The sequence below is a fragment of the Hippocampus bargibanti genome, linkage group LG19 (assembly GCF_051943395.1).
Source record: "Hippocampus bargibanti isolate YZ-2025 linkage group LG19, ASM5194339v1, whole genome shotgun sequence".
Taxonomy (NCBI): domain Eukaryota; kingdom Metazoa; phylum Chordata; class Actinopteri; order Syngnathiformes; family Syngnathidae; genus Hippocampus; species Hippocampus bargibanti.
This window is the reverse complement of record NC_142752.1, coordinates 11,520,001-11,537,186: the sequence shown is the minus strand read 5'-3', so window position 1 is coordinate 11,537,186 and position 17,186 is coordinate 11,520,001. Positions and strand designations below refer to the sequence as shown.

The 17,186-nt window shown below is 42.5% G+C and overlaps 1 protein-coding gene across 1 annotated transcript in view; it reads left to right on the top strand.

Annotated features, from left to right (window-relative positions):
- Positions 1–595: 595 nt before the first annotated feature.
- hivep2a (HIVEP zinc finger 2a) overlaps positions 596–17,186 on the top strand; it is a 101,462-nt gene continuing 84,871 nt past the window's right edge. Inside the window, 2 exon segments of the mRNA XM_089021745.1 lie at positions 596–674; positions 756–1,012. The gene's annotated coding sequence lies outside the window, so the exon portion shown is untranslated.

Sequence of the window (17,186 nt, the reverse complement as noted above, 5' to 3'; positions counted from 1 at the left end):
CCATTCATTTCAATGCGTTAAACTGATTTGATGCATGAGTTCAATGTGTCGGGAGTCTGTGTTTGTGTGTTTGTGTGTGTGTGTGTGTGTGTATCGGTGTACCTTTGTGTGTATGGGCACACTACTATTTGTTGATATTTTTCTTTATTTTGCAAAAATGTTGGTATTTGGGGATCAGGAACGGATTAAGAGTGTCTCCATTCATTTCAATGCGGTAAACTGATTTGATTTATTAGTTCAATGAGTTAGGAGTGTGCGTGTGTGCATTTGTGTGTCTCTATGTGTCTGTGCGTGTGTCAATGTGTGCACGTGTACGTGTGTGTTGCGCGTGTTTATGGAGGAAGTCATTCACTGACAGTCAGAGACAAAACACACACATAGACAGGCAGAGAGACAGGTCGCTCCAGAGGTGACCGGGGAATCCTGCTCTCTTAAGCCGGCAGACAGAGAGTCGTCCTCGGCCAGTGCTCCTCCTCCCTCCCCTCCCTCTGCCCTGGTTGTGCACTGGGGGATCCGACGACGTCACACATGCGCGTGCACAACGCGCATGCATGCCCGCCCCCCTACCCCCGCGCACGCACACACACGCACTCACACAACACACACAGTGTCTGTCTGTCACTGCCTCTCGCCGCTGCTTCTATTCTGGGAAGTGGCGCTCGGAATAACCCCATGTGAGCGTGCGCGTGATCGTGTGCATGTGTGCGTGTGTCTCCGGATTTCACCCTGACGCACGCATACGCTCGCATTCGTAGTGTGGCTGACTGCGGCGGCGGAGCTCCGTTACCAGAAATCCGGTTGAGAAGGATTTCTTCCGTTTTGACGCGCAACTTTTCTTCGTGTTGCTCTCGCGTGGATTCACCCGCCTCCGCCTTCGCCTCCGCCACGACCGGCCACCTTCCGTCTGTCCTTCCGTCCCTTCTTCGTCCGACCTCAGGCGAACCGAGAGAGGTGTCAAGCCCCGGAAGGGAACTGGTGTTACCGCGGTGACTTGTTGTCACCCCCGCTCTCGGTAGGTTAAGAGCCGCCTTCCTCCCTCCTGTCGTCTTCTCTTTTTTTCGCGGTCGCTTTTGAAAGCCCCCTCGGTGGCTCGGGGGTGAGCAGTTCGGGGCTGGCGAGTGGAGTTCACCGCGGTGCAGTGGGGAATACCTCGGGCGGGCACGCGTTGCCTTGCATGCAGATTAGCCGAGTTGCGTAACAGCCCGAGGAATTTGCACGAAGGCTAGCGGGGACGCTGGCTGAAGCTGGAAGCCGACCGGCGATCGAAGACCGATCGTCGGACGCTTGACAGCCGGTCACCGGCGGTGGTTTGTTTCTTGTTTGACGGATGGTTGTTGCCAAGTGTTTCAGGGCTGTTAGTGACTTTATGGCGCCCTCGCTCGCACTCGTGTTGTGATTGATGCACTTTTTTTAGGGGGAGGAGGTTTGTTTGTTTATGCGTCCACGTCGGGAAAGGGTTGCATATGTTGGGAAAGGGCTTGAAGTTAGTGTTTGCTGTTTGTTTCCTCTGCGAGAGAGCGCCTGAAGAGCCAGGCTGGTGGGTGGTGCGCTGGCTGGTTCCGGGAATGTTCCATGACGTGTTGCCGTCGAGACAAGGGCCCCAGCTGGGGAGACTGCGACGTACGGTCGGTCGTGTTCACGAAACGTTCTTGTCCCTTTTGGGGCATTTATTTCATTTAATTATATTTCCAATGTCTTCAACAGTGATTTGCTTTTTTTATGAACACGTTCAGAGAAAAACATTGAGACTTTTGGCTGAAACATTTTGAAAAAAAACTTTGCAAATGCACTATTTTTGTTCTTTTTTTTGTAATCATTTTTATTGGATCAAACATTTGCTTGAAATTGCAATGTGGATGTTATCCAACTGTCCAGGAATGATGTAAATCGAACGCTAGCGCGCGGCTGCCGCTGCTCATCCACAGAAAAAAATATCCTGTGACTGTAAAGCAGGGGTCGGGAACCTTTTTGACTAAGAGAGCCATAAAAGTAAAATATTTAGAAATGTTTTTCAGTGAAATGTTTTTCAGTGAGAGCCACAGGCGCACGCAGACACGCGCGCGCGCGCACACACACACACACACACACATGCAAACAAGCACGCACGCACACACGCACACACACACACACACACACACGCACACGCACACACACACATACAAACACGCACGCAAACACGCACCTAAATGTCAGAATGTATTATTTAAAATAACTTGATTGTACTCACCGTTAACATGAATGGTATTCCGTTGTCGTGATTGGTAAAAATCTAGCCAAACGGGCCATAGGCGAAGTTACTGCTAGCTAGCCTGCACACGGCTCATAAGCTTCCACACTTGCTATCTGCAATATACTTCTCGCAGAAGTATATTGATGCGAACGTTAACATGGGGTTTGTTAAAATGTCACTGACATTCGACTGTTTCATCGATGGAATTGTTTCATTGCAAATTAGATTCAGAACATTTTCTCTCCTCAAAGGCGAATGCTCCGGTGCATTCAAGCTGAAGTGCACTCGTTGGGCTCACTTAAAGGGGCGTTTACCTGTTTCAACATGACGGCCAGTATCATCCAATCAAAATTGCACTTTCCGCCAACTGCAGCCCCAACAGGAAATGAACGGCGAAAAAAACAGAATATGTATTTAGTTTTATCGGCGAACCATATGCAATCATCAAAAGAGCCATATATGGCTCGTGAGCCATAGGTTCCCGACCCCTGCTGTAGAGTGTCCTTGAGAATTTTGAAAGGCGCTTATAAATGAAATGTATTATTATTATTATTATTATTATTATTATTATTGTTGTTGTTATTATGATGATGATTATTATTTTTGTTATTATTATTGTTATTTATATTTTAACCGCGTGTCATATTTGATTCATGGCTGCAAAATATTATTTTTTTATTAGATCTTTATATTGTGACTGCCCCCCAGTAGAAAAGTGACTTCAAAATATATTTTGTGTTTAATAGTTGTCATTTATGAGCGGTAGGCCAACCTCCAAGATTAAAATAAACAATCAACCCACTCTTTTCTCATTGTTTATCTGTAGCTTACTGTGATGTCACAGTGGGGCTTATTGACATCATAAGTTTGCCCGGCCAACACGAATGTCCCAATGGCATCATTCTGCACAGCAGCTTTTTCGGTTTCATGAGAAATTAAGAATAGTTTGGCATTTTATTAGTCAATGTGTGAATTGTCAAGTTCACATTTTGTTATTATATTGGCTCATTTTAAGGTAAGGATAATTAAAGAACAACCGACATCTCCGGACAAGTTGTGTCCATAATTTGTAAAATGGCTTGAAATGACTTCTACTGAGCGTCTTTTACAAAGATTCCACTGAATATAGCAATATTTTACGTTTTAAGACTTGCGCTGAATATTCAGGAAGTCTTGTTTTTGAGTTTGTGAAGAGTCCGTACGTGACGTCACTAAAGGACCACCCCTGACCGTAAAGAAGACGCATTGTAGCGGTCTTCCATCACGTCAATATATTTTTCCGTACTTGTTTGGTCTGGGGACCTCGTGTTGCACCCAAAAGCCCCCACAAGGCCAGAAGAGGGTGTCCAAGCGCCATATAAGGAATTTATCAGCCTGTGGAAACGGAGGTGGCCACAGGAGGTCGCCATTTTGTGCCTCTCTTTTTGGGTGAGAGATTTCCCCCCAATGTTGCCTCAAAATGGCACAAATAAATTATTTAATCGATTGCAAATATGTATGCTTTCCTCTTCAGAACTATTTGAATCATATTCATAACTGAATGTCAAACAAGAAAGCATATTCTCCGAATCTGAAGCCATTGTTTTGATTCACTAGCAATGCAAGACGTCTTGGCGTAACGGAAAGGAAATACTGTCCCTTTGTGAAAGAGAAAAACATTGCCAAAAGGTCTGGCCAGCGCTTTATTGACACCCAAGCAAAACAAAAACAAAATCTGAACAAATTTTGGCCTGCCGCTCTAGGTCATATTTTCAATTCCTGAATAAATTCGTGATTGGCAGTGAATGAATTAAAGGACAACCAACACCATTTTTTGGTTTCCTAACTGACGTCAGAAAAGCTTTTTATAGCATCTAAAATACCCAAAACATGCAGGCTTATATTTTTAGTCAAATGTAAAACACCAATAAAAATGAGTTAAAGTGTCCCAAAACTACTTCAAAATTACCCCGGAAATTGCGAGTTTCGGAAGGTCCTGCCCCCTTTTTCGTGATGTCATGCCAGGAAGTCTTGCCTTACTCGAGAATCAAAACAATGGCTTCAGATTCGGAGAAGATTCTTTCTTGTTACTTATCCAGTAATGAATGTGATTCAAATAGTTCTGAAGATGAAAGCATAAATGTTTTCAATCAATTAAAGAAGTCCTTCCGTCTCATTTTGAGGCGTCTGGACTCCAATGTAGCGCCCAGAAAATGCACAAGATGGCGCCAGAGCTCCGTTGGAAATGGGCTGATTTGTCTACTGGGAATTTGTGTCAACTAGTATCAAATAGTAGTCTTGGTGCAACACACAACGATTCACCATCGCATTATGTATTTTCCTTCCCAATTTCCCCATCAACACGGATCGGCACAATGTTTTCAGACCAAACAAAGTACCCAAAATGCATTGTGTGTCGCTTTCTCGGTCAGGGACGTTGCTGACGTGATGTCACGTCAGGAATCGTCACCAACTCGAAAACAAAACTTCCTGAACATTCAGCGCGAATTATAAAACGTAAAATATAGCTATATGCGGTGGAATCTTTGTAAAATACGCTCAGTAGAAGTCATTTGAAGTGATTTTACAAATTATGGACACAACTTGTTCGGAGGCGTCGGTTGTCCTTTAATGTTTTTTGTCAAGTCAAAGTGGTCTCAGGTTTTCTCACTCTGTTTGCTTATTTTGCTGATAGAAGCAAGCAAAAAGGTGATTGACTACCATGTCGGTCACACCTCGTATCTGATTGTTGCTTTTTGTTGGTTGTTTTTCCTTGAGTGTGGTGGTTTCTTTCAAGTTAAATTACTGAGATGGCTGACACACCCAAAATAAATCAATAAATTACAGGTGTTCTACTGTCAGAATGATAAGAAATGACAATTTCTTTTAATCTCTAACTCGCCTCTTGAAAAAAACATGAGACAAGTGAAGAGTATACGAAGCGGCGTCGGGACTGCAGCACAAAACAAAGGAAAAATATTTTTGTTGGAACGTGTGCAAAAAAAAATGTTGAAAGAGTGCAAATATAGCGCACAGCACAATGATTTCACTGTGCAAATGCGGGGGACCAGTCAGGATATGGAGGACATTTAAAAATAGAGATATGGATATATTTCACACACAGCAGTTCCAGGGAAAAAAAAATCATCATTGAGAAATTTGGGCGAGATGGTTTATTATTATTATTTTTTGGTCAAAGTCTTGTCTCATCTGAGGGACCTCTTAGTCAATGCAAATTTGAGAGTAGCCATAACACCCACCAAAGAGAATCTCAGATAATGGAGGCAACGGGCGCAAATGATGGCTTTTGCACCTCGCTGAAAATCCCAGATGGCCTCATAAAGCGGCCGAAGTTTTGCTAACACGCCAAGCTTTGTCCGCATGCTCACAGATGTCCTCACTTGGGGTGAACGTGCATTTTGCTTTTGAGAATCCTCGTGTGTTTTGTTTACAATTCCAAGTGGCGCTTCAGGCAGATTTCCAAAAATTTTCTGAACATGTCGGAAATTGTTTTCTGAGGTCAAATTGAAATGATTCTTATCATTATTCTTGTTAAATTTCAATAGCAAACAGTTTTTTTTTTAATTCAAAAGTGAGTTTATGTTTGAGCTGAGCCGTTTGGTCAGAAAGTAAAACCTTAGCCACCCGCGCGCAACCCCACCAATTCTAATTCCAGATGCAATTTTTTTACTCAGTGTTTGAGCTGTGACATATGATTCTTTGAACCCTTTAAGGGACAGCGGTTGCTACAATGGACATCTTATACTGAGAAGCTAAAATGCTAAACAATTTTGACATGCTTTAGTTAGTTAGTTTAGTAGAACGGTCGTCAACAATTCTAGTACAGACCCATATTTACTGATAGTGTCGAATCTGTCCTTACAGTATCACAGAATGTCCTTATGTGAGAAACGTCACATGTGAACCTGCGAGTATGTTGACAAACTGAATATGACACAACATAAGCAGTAAAATGCAAGAATATATTGTCCAAAAACTGATTTGATAACAAATTAGCTCAAATGACAAAACAACAATAGCCAGAAAAATGAACTTGACATGGCCACACAGTGTACTATAATCACACCAATACAGTAAAGGATATACAGTGTATTTTATTTTTTTCCCATGAGCTATAACACTAATACTATTACTACTACTACTACTACTACTACTACTACTACTACTACTACTACTACCATTAATAATAATAGCGGCCTGGTAGTAGATTGGTTAGCAGAGGTCGCCGGTTCGCGTCCCTGTCCGGTCTCCCTGTGTGGCGTTTGCATGTTCTCCCCGGGCCCGCATGGGTTTTCTCCGGGTCCCCGGTTTCCTCCCTCACTCCAAAAACATGCATGGCAGGCAGATTGACCACTCCAAATTGTCCCTTGGTGTGAGTGTGAGAGTGACTGTTGTGGTGTGTCCTTGTGTGCCCTGCGATTGGCTGGCAACCAATTCAGGGTGTCCCTCGCCTTGTGCCCGAAGACAGCTGTGATAGGCTCCGGCACCCCCCGCGACCCTAATGAGGAATAAGCGGGATGGAAAATGGATGGATGTATATTATTAACAATAATAATAATAATACATATTATTACTATGATTAATAATATCAGAATCAGAATCATCTTTATTGCCAAGTATGTAGAACACACAAGGAATTTGTTTCCGGTAGAACACGCTGCACTAGTATCGTCGTCAAAATAATATGTATCATTATATAAGGACAGAATATTATTTTTTTATTGTTATTATTGTTACTTTCCTTCTTCTTCTTCTTCTTCTTCTTCTTCTTCTTCTTCTTCTTCTTCTTCTTCTTCTTCTTCTTCTTATTATTATTATTATTATTATTATTATTATTATTATTATTATATAACAATATAACTTATTATTATTGCTGTTGTTGTTGTTGTTGTTGTTATTATTATTATCTCAGACAGATTATGTGTTCCATTTTACTACATGACAACGAAACTATGAATGTGCTGATTCCGATTCTGGATAAGACCTGCCTTGTTTTTAAATGAACACTAGGGCCTACTACGCTTCCGTATTTTACCAATGGCCAGAATTATGTTAGGAAGATTTGGGTGCTATGAAATATTTGAGACGCACTTGTTGTCCACATAGTGGACAACCTGCCGGATCTGACCCGCTGACACCATCATCAGCCCATTAGCATTGTAAGCTAGCATGACTACCATGCTAAGGAAGTTAACATTTATGAACCTTAATATCAGCTTCGAGGCTTCAAAGTCTTATCAGTATTACTAATGATACGTAAGCGATCCGTTAGCAACACAAATGTTCCGCATGCGTCTTGTGTGGCGTCTCGGAATGCGGCGGGAAGACAAAAAAGGAGGAAACTTGCTGGCAGGCCAAAGACTTTCCAAGCAGGGGCAGTGTACGCACCACAAAGGCCCACTGTAACTCATCTCGCTGGATCTCAATGCCACGGCAAACTTTTGGTCGTCTTGAAAGCGAGCTTGAGAGGAACTTGAGAGCACCTGGCTGAATTATTAACACACACACACACACACACACACACACACACACACACACACACACACACACACACACACACACACACACACACACACACACACACACACACACACACACACACACACACACACACACACACACGCAGTAGATAAAACTCTTCACATCCCCGTTTCCAATGCCACATTTTTGTGAGATATACAAATAAGACCAGGATCAATCATTTGAACAATTTTTATTGTGTTTTAAAGGACAACCGACACCCCGGACAAATTGCATCTATAATTTGTAAAATCACTTCAAATGACTTCGCCTGAGCGCATTTTACAAAAATTCCACCGCATCTAGCTATGTTTTACGTTTTAAGACTCGCGCTGAATATTCAGGAAGTCTTGTTTTTGAGTTGATGACGATGTCTGAAGTGACATCACATTTGGAACGCCCCTGACCGAGAAAGCGACACACAATGCATTTAGGGTACTTTTTTTTGCCTGAAACCACCGTGTTGATTGCAAAATTTGAAGGAAAACTACATAAATAACGCAATGGTGAATCGTGTGTTGCAGCCAATTGCGGTAACACGCATGACACAAATTTCCGGCGGACAAATCAGCCCATTTCCAACGGAGCTTGTGCGCCATCTTGTGCATTTTCTGGACGCTACATTGGAGTCCAGATGGCTCGGATTGATACAGAACGACTTCTTTAGTCGATTGCAAACATTTATGCTTTCCTCTTCAGAACTATTTGAATCATATTCATAACTGGATGAGTAACAAGAAAGCATCTTCTCCGAATCTGAACTCTCTGAAGCCATTGTTTTGATTTTGGAGCAAGGCAGTGTGTGACCAATAGTGACATCACGAACAAGGGGGCGGGACTTTCTGTATCTGCCCAGTTCTGAGCTAATTTTGCAGCAGTTTTGGGACACTTTAAGTCATTTTTATTGGTGTTTTGCATTTGACTAAAAATATCAGCCTGCATGTTTTAGATATTTTAGATGCTATAAAACGGTTTTCTGATGTCAGCTGGGAAACAAAAAAATGGTGTTGGATATCACGATTTATTTGGAAGGGAAAGAGACCTAGAATTAGATACAAGACTCTACAACTGATGAAAAGTAAGGGAGGCCTCTCCCTACCAAAGATGATGAATTATTATAAGGCAACACAGATAAGTATTTTTGTCATTTGTCACGTTTTGCGAGGTGGTGATGGCGGGTTCGGATCCCAAAAAGCAGGCAGGAGGGAGCGTCTCATTTCCACCCTGTGCCTGGCAATGCTACGTCCACGTTAGCGAAAGCCTCATCGCGTTTGAATCGCGTCACTCGACGAGCCGCAACGTCCACGTAAACGTCCGGCCGAGACCTCCTTCCAGGTGGCCGTCCAGGGTGACACTGGGTGACTGGCATTGCACGCCCACGTCCAGCCACGCTGTCCTCGTGCATGACGAATTGAGTCTCATCCACGACGAGCCGTGCAACGTCCGCGTCAATGTCAGTCCGAGACCCCACTCACCGCTGGATCCCGGAGCGGCTCTGGACTGGTCTCGTTCCTCCGGAGCCGGGCAGTTCACGCCCACGTCGGCGTCCGGCCGAGACCTGGTCCCATACGGCCGTACGGGGTGCCATTCTGCGCCTGGCAGTTCGACGTCCACGCAGAGCCATGCGCCGTCGCGTGAACGTGCGAGAGGGATCGCACTCACGCCCACGACGATCCGTGCCGCGTCTTCGTCCACCCCAGGCCGAGTCCCGTTCCCATCAGGCCGCCGCCCGTCGTATGCTGGAGAGGCAGCGGTTGCCCTCTCCACCGACCGTTCCCTGGCGAGTGGACCTTTTGGGAGACTGTTGGGACTTCTGGAAGCAGCCCCTTGAAGGGGGGGTACTGTCATGATCTGGTTGACGACCAACGGGGGGCGCTGTCGCCCCCGCCTACACCTCACAGGTGCTGGTCGTCCCGATCAGATTGGCGACCAGCGGGTAGCGACGTCAGCCCTGCCTGCAGCCTCGCAGGTGTTGGTCGTTTAATCATTGACATTTAAAAGAACACCCGGCACGACCATCCGGTGCCGATTCATTGTTTGTTTGCTGCTTGGTTGCAGCATGCATCGTGTACGTGTTTGTTTAACCTTGGCGGACTTTTACTTTTGGTCTTCTTTTGCTACTTTGTATTATTTCCATTCAGATCATTTTGATGTTTTACATTTTGTTCCTGCTGACTTTACTTTAATACAATTTGTCAAACAACCTCCTGCTCCCTCCTGCCTGCTTTTTGGGATCCGAACCCGCCATCACCACCTCGCAAAACGTGACATCATTATCTGTAAACCATCATATAGGGCGAAGTGGAAAGACATAGAATGCCAGATATCAAGTGAAATTCCATTGCAAGCAATTATCGGAGACCCCGGATTAACCAATTCTCTTAAAAGTGTCAACCCTTGGATCAAAACTTCAATCAAGGTGTGGCATGGAATATTCAATCAAGATAAAGACAAGAGCCCATATCTACTTCTACAATTGATTGGATTTGATTCCGAATTTTTGCCATACAGAACTGATGCAGGCTTTCAAAAATGGGTGGGAAAAGGGTTAAAGATTTACAGAGACCTCCTTGAGGAGGAAGGGATATGACAATTCCAAGATGTGAGAATCAACGATGGACTGAGTAATCACGACTTCTATAGATATCTTCAACTAAGACACTACTTAGAGAGAAACTTACATAAAGGATGGGTCCAACAAAGTGGTTTCAGCTTAATTAAGATATTCCTATGATCCTATATGTCAAAACCTGGAAGAGGAATTATATCAAAAATATACAAAGAGTTGCAGGAATTGGAAGGAGGAGAGATAACATATCAAGAACAAGTGGTTGGAGGAGGGAGGCATTACAATCTGTCACGGTTTGCGAGGTGGTGATGGCAGATGTGGATCCCAAAAAGCAGGCAGGGGGAGCAGCAGGTTGTGTTTGAGGAATTGTATTAAAATAAAGTCAACAGGAACAAAATCTAAAACATCAAAGTCTTTCAAACAGAAAAATACAAAGTATCAAATAAAGACCAAGAGTAAACGTCTGCCAAGATGAACCAAACGTATGCACAGCATACAATGCATACACAATGCATACAATTGCATAGAATGACCCGACACCGAATGGTCGTGCCGGAAGTCCTTTTAACTGTCACTGATTGGGAACGACCAGCACCTGCGAGGCAGCAGGCAGGGCCGACAGCGCCACCCGTTGGTCGCCAACCAGATCATGACACAATCCAACAGGAAGCATCGGAAAGAATAATAGCACAGCAGTGGAATTGTACATCTGCTCACTCTTGGAAAGAATTTGGGTGGAAGAACATTGTCAGATTTTTTTAGAGTTCCGGCTCAAGGGCATGCACAAGGATCGGGTACAGCTTGCTGGAGATCCTGTGGCAATAACAAAGCGTCACATTATCATGTGTTTTGGGAATGCCCGGTCATTTCCAAATACTGGAAAGAGACAAGTATAACAATGGGTAGGATTGTGGGAAAAAGTGGTTCCTCCAACCTTTGAAGCCGTGTATCTGGGACTGGAACCTGATTTCATTGTTAACTCTGCCCAGAAATACATACAGAAAATTGTGCTGTTAGCCTGCAAGAAAGCAATCACGAGGAGATGGCTAACAAAAGAACCCCTAACGGTCAAAGACTGGATTAAGGTGGTGGGTGAAATTTATGAAATGGAAAAGATTACTTTCATAGTCTGAGGCGAGCGCGAGAAATTTGAGAGACTATGGGATACCTGGGATAAATTTCCAGCAACATAAGTGCTTATAAAGCTATTTACGTTAACCTATGAACCCCAATTCACTCAAGATCGGAATTGTTAATTATTGCTACTGTAATTACTATTATTCATTATTTTTATTTGTATTATTATTATTTTTCTCTTATTTTTTCATCTATTTGTTTTTTTCTTTTGTATATGGCACAGTGAACAGGACATTGCACGAGAAGAATTGAAAAGAAATGTAAAACGTTTTATTTTGATGTTGATTACGTGATCTATGTTTTGTTTTAATGTCTGGACCCGATGATGCTCAAAGTGACCATGTTTTCCTTTTCTAATTGTTCTAAAAAAATCAATTAAAAAATGGTGTTGGTTGTCCTTTAACTCATTCACTGCCATTCACGAATTTATTCTGGAATTGAAAATATGACAGAGCGGCATTCCCAAATTTGTTCGGGTTTGGGTTTTTCATGCTTAGGTGCCGATAAAGTGGTGGCCACGGCCTCCGGCAATGTTTTTTTTTTCTTTTCCACAAGGGGGCAGCATTTCCCTGTTTTCCATGTTAGTGCTTTGTTCCAGCTTCAGCTGTTGTTAAAGCGCTATATAAACCAATATGTATGTCTTGCATTGTATTTTGGACAGACACCCCCATTTCAAGCTCAGATAACTCCAGACCCATATCATTTAGCCATTAACTATTTTTTCTGATGAAAGAAGGGAATCTAAGGTTTCTTACGCTGCATTGAATGTTTTGGTCGTCCTAAAACTCAATATTTTGTGGGTCCTGGAATTTGAGTGACGATTACAAAAACCCTGGCACTGGAGTGGACACATTTTTACACGTCTGGCAAAGAAGGGGTTAAATTAGAAAATAACGAACGATAAAATCAAGCTGAGAGCAGAAGCAAAAGTGTCTTTGAAGCTTTTTACGAGGTTGCCATTGCATAACGAGAGAAATGGATACGAGAGGCTTCCTGAAGCATCCTTGTCTCAATGTCAGTTCGCCATTTCGGGACGAGGTCGACGGGAATCCGCGGTGCTGCTGTGAGTCTTCCAAATGAAAGTGAAATATTTTGAAAAGTACAACCGACCTTCTATTTATATGCTGTGACGGTCCCATGAGAGTTGCAATGAAAGGCGGGCGAGCGGACAGTCGCAGTCTTCCTCAAACTGGCCTAGTTTCTCAGCAGCTTCCAATCAAATGGCATTAGGCATTGATACAGAGCGAGCTTGTGCCAAATCAGTCCGTTGTAAAATGGCGGCATCCCGTCTGTCGTTACGCACGCTGGGCGGACAATACATTAGGAACACCACTCCTCAGTGTTCTCATGGTGACCAACACAGTTGAAGCTCTTTATTGAAGTCCACAGACTTGTATACAAACTATGCTGATCAAGTAGAAATACTAATTAGGCATCTTTACTTAAATCAAATAAACCCAGTGACCACCAGGGGGCAGTTTAAGACACAGAAGTTGAAACTGAAGATTCCCGCTTGAGTTTTGGGCACTCTATGTCTCTTTGCACCAGCCACTTATATTATATTGCGGTCGGGTGTGTTATCCTCACATCTCAGAGCTTATCAGTACGGCACTAGTACAGTGATACCTAGGCTTACGAACTTAATTGGTTCCCAGCCAGAGTGTGTAAGGCGAAAAGTGTGTATCCCAAACATTAATTTCCCATAGGAACCCATTAAAAGGAGAATAATCCGTTCCCAGGTCCCCATAGAATGTAATTTTCTACTTTTTAATTTTCTAAGCCTGAAAACCACACAAAATATACCTTATTTTAGGAATAATAAATGGGCTATGGCATTGTAACTAAAGAAATAAATTGCACCGTATAATAAAGTCGTATTATTTACCTTTGGGATTGTCGTCGATGGCTTGATAGAATGGAGTGGCCGGTTTCATCAGCATTAAACACTTGATGAGGAACGTTGCATTCTTCTTCCACCATCTTGAGGAAGGATTCCTTGTAAGCTTTGGCAGCTTTATCATCAGAACTGGCTGCCTCGCCATGAGGAATGACACTATGAATCCCTGTACGTCACTTAAAGTTCTCGAACCATCCCTGGCTACCCTTGAAATCATCAGTGGATGATGAACTTCCAGGTTGCCTCTTGACGATATCCGAGTGAAGTTGCCTTGCTTTCTCTGGAATAATTTTACCTAGTTCCTGATCAATTTTGTTCTGTTTAGCCGGGTTGATAGCATTTTGCATCAAGTGTACAGATTGCTTGTGCGGGTTATTTGTGGAGCCTGATTGATGGGATATTTTAAACTTGCAGTCTACACTCTTCCATTGAACTATCAATAAAGTTAAAACGAGTCCAAATTTCACTGTGTTTTCTATCCATTTTCTCCTCTCTCTCTGTCGTCTGCCTATCTATTTTAATTTGCAGCTCTGGGTTTCTGTAACCCCCCTCACTGCTGCGTTCTTGACCAATCACGTGCGGCTTTAACCGAAGACTGGGGGCGGGAAATAGAGGACAAAAACAAGTCGGCTGCCATTTCCTTGTTAGGAGAACGGGCTCGTTCACTAATGACACATCACTCATTGTGGCGCTCCGTATTTATCCCGGAAAAAAGTTTGTATGCCAAGATTAAATTCTCATGAATTTAGCGTTCGTAAGCTGAAAAGTTCGTTAGCCAAAGTGTTCGTAAGCCGAGGTGTCACTGTATTTGTTATTCCTCGCAAAGAGGAAAGAGTTTGTGAGTACTGTTAGACAGACTTTCGTCAGATTGCTGATCTACTTTCTACTTGGTCTACTTAAAGCACAAGGTGTCAAAGTCAAGGCCCGAGGGCCAAATCTGGCCCGCCACATCATTATATTCGGTCCGCAAAAGTAAATCAAACTTGTGAGATTCCATGATGCTTCCTAAACTGCGAACCAAAATGTCAAATTGGCCCACGTAAACCACAATAACAGTCATTATTCGTTGTACTAAGTTCATCCTGTCTACTTGATATCTAATTTAAAGCAGATTCTTTACTTCCCGACAGTGTATTATAGGTGTTCAAATACCTGACATGTATTATGACACATGACAGGTATTTGAACACCTATAATTACATTATAAATTATGACAGTCGAGTTAGCTATCAAGTTACCTACCTAGCTATCTATTTGCTATCTGTTAGTTATCTATTAGCTTGCTATTAGCTAGCTATTAGCGGTCTAGGTGGTTATCTACCTTGTGTAGCTCGCTGGCTAGCTCTCTATTAGCTATCTCTTAGCTAGCTAGGGAGCTTTCTATCTTTTTAAGTTACTTCCTGGTTGCTGGCACATGTGGCTCCCACTGCTCACCCACAGAAAAACTGATCCTGTGACTGAAAAGTGACCTTGAGAGTTTGGAAAGGTGGTTATAAATCAAATGTATAATAATAATAATAATACTAATAATAATAATAATAATAATAATAATAATAATAATAATTATTATTATTATTATTATTATAATGGCTTCCCTAAATTCTGTCACGATTTCCAAGGTGGTGGTGGTTGGTGAACCCTAAAACTGCAGACAGTAGGGAGGAACAATGTGCATTTGACAAATTGTATTAAATAAAGTCGGCAAGAATAAAATCTCAAACAACAAAGTCATCAAAGCAAAACGGTCCAAGGTAACAAACAAAACCACAGGTGAAACATGACGAGGTGAAACAAATGTGATAGGGTGAAACAATGACCCGACACTGAATGGTCATGCCGGGAGTCCTTTTAACTGCCACTGATTAAAATGACCAACACCTGTGCAGCTGCAGGCGGGGCGCTACAGTGCCAGCCAAATTCATAACGACCCCCAAGAGGAAAATGTAACTACAATGTGACTGGTGGCAAAAAATTAGTTTGACTCTCTGGCCTTAAAGGAATACCGATGCCTCCGGACGAGTTGTGTCCATAATTTGTAAAATGACTTCAAATTACTTCTACTGAGCGTATTTTACAAAGATTCCACCGCATATAGCGATATTTTACGTTTCAAGACTCGCGCTGAATATTCAGGAAGTCTTGTTTTCGAGTTGATGACGATTCCTGACATGACGTCACGTCTGGAACGCCCCTGACAGAGAAAGCGACACACATTGCATTTTGGGTGCTTTGTTTGGTCTGAAAACTTCGTGTTGATCCTTGTTGATGGCAAAATTAGAAGGAAAACACAGACATATCGTGATGGTGAATCGTGTGTTGCACCATGACTACTATTTGGTACTAGTTGACACAAATTCCCGGCAGACAAATCAGCCCATTATCAACGGGCTTGGGCGCCATCTTGTGCATTTTCTGGGATGCTACGTTGGAGTCCTGATGGCTCGAATTGATATGGAAGGATTTCTTTCATCGATTGTAAACATTTGGAACTATTTGAATCATATTCATAACTGGATGAGTAAGAAGAAAGCATCTACTCCGAATCTGAAGCCATTGTTTTGATTCTCGAGCAAGGCAAGACGTTCTGGTGTGAGGTCACGAACAGGGGGGCGGGACCTTCTGAAACTCGCCATCTTCGAGGTCATTTTGAAGTAGTTTAGGGACTTTGTTTTTGGTATTTTAGATGCTATAAAAGTTTTTTTCCGATGTCAGTTAGGAAACAAAAAAATGTTGTCGGTTGTCCTTTAAATGGTTAAAGCACCAATGCAAACATGCTAACTAGCATTAGCAACCAGCTATGAAGGCCTTTATTTTGGCAGTTGTTGAACTGGTTTCAATGCAGTAATGCAGTGTCTTTATTTATTTATTTTTTTTGCAAAAACATCAAGTAGAAGTGACATTAATTAGCTTGGAGGCTGTTTTTTTGCGGAAATGTTCGATTTGCTTCATTGCTGCAGATTGCAAAGCGGGTTGGGTTCACTGTCAGCATACAGGACTCGTATCTCACTCATCGTGTTTGACTTTATTTTGGCGCCAGCCGCTCGTCCCTGAAAAAGGTTTTCCAGTTGGCTCAGAACGCTACTGCTCGCCTTGCAACTCAAGTATGTAAGAGGGAGTACACAACTTTGATTTTGGCCTCCCTCCATTTGCTGCCTGCGCATTTCACAAAGTGTTCGAAGATTCTTTTGACATCTCGAAACAGTTTCAGGTCAGCAAATCTGCTGGTTGTCAATAAAGACTGCGAAAGTGACATTTTGTTTGAATATTTTTTTTGCAACTGTGATTGTCTTGTGTTCTATTTTTGTCTCCTGTTTGATTTTTTTTTTTATGTTTCGAGCTTTCAAAAGAACCAGTCCAAATTAACTCATTCTTTGCCATTTACAAATTTATTCGGGAATTGAAAATATGACGTGGAACGTCATTCCCGAATTAGTTCGGGTTTTGTTTTTTTAATGCTTGGGTGCCACTAAAGCGCTGGCCAGACCGCTGGCAATATTTGTTTCCTTCCATAAGAGGGCAGCATTTCCTTTTTTTCCATGTTAGTGTTTTGTTCTAGCTTAAGCTGTTGTTAAAGCGCTATATAAACCAATATGTATGTATTGCATTATATTTTGGACAGCCACCCTCATTTCAAACTCATATAACCCCAGACACATATAATCTAGGAATGAACTCTTTTTTCTGATCAAAGAAGAGAATCTAAGGTTTCTAACGCTGTATTGAATGTTTATTATGTAGTCTTAAAATTCAATATTCTGTGGGTCTTGGAATTCAAGTGACACCAATTTAAAATATCATTTTCTGTGTAGCTTTATCTCTTGTTTCTATTTATA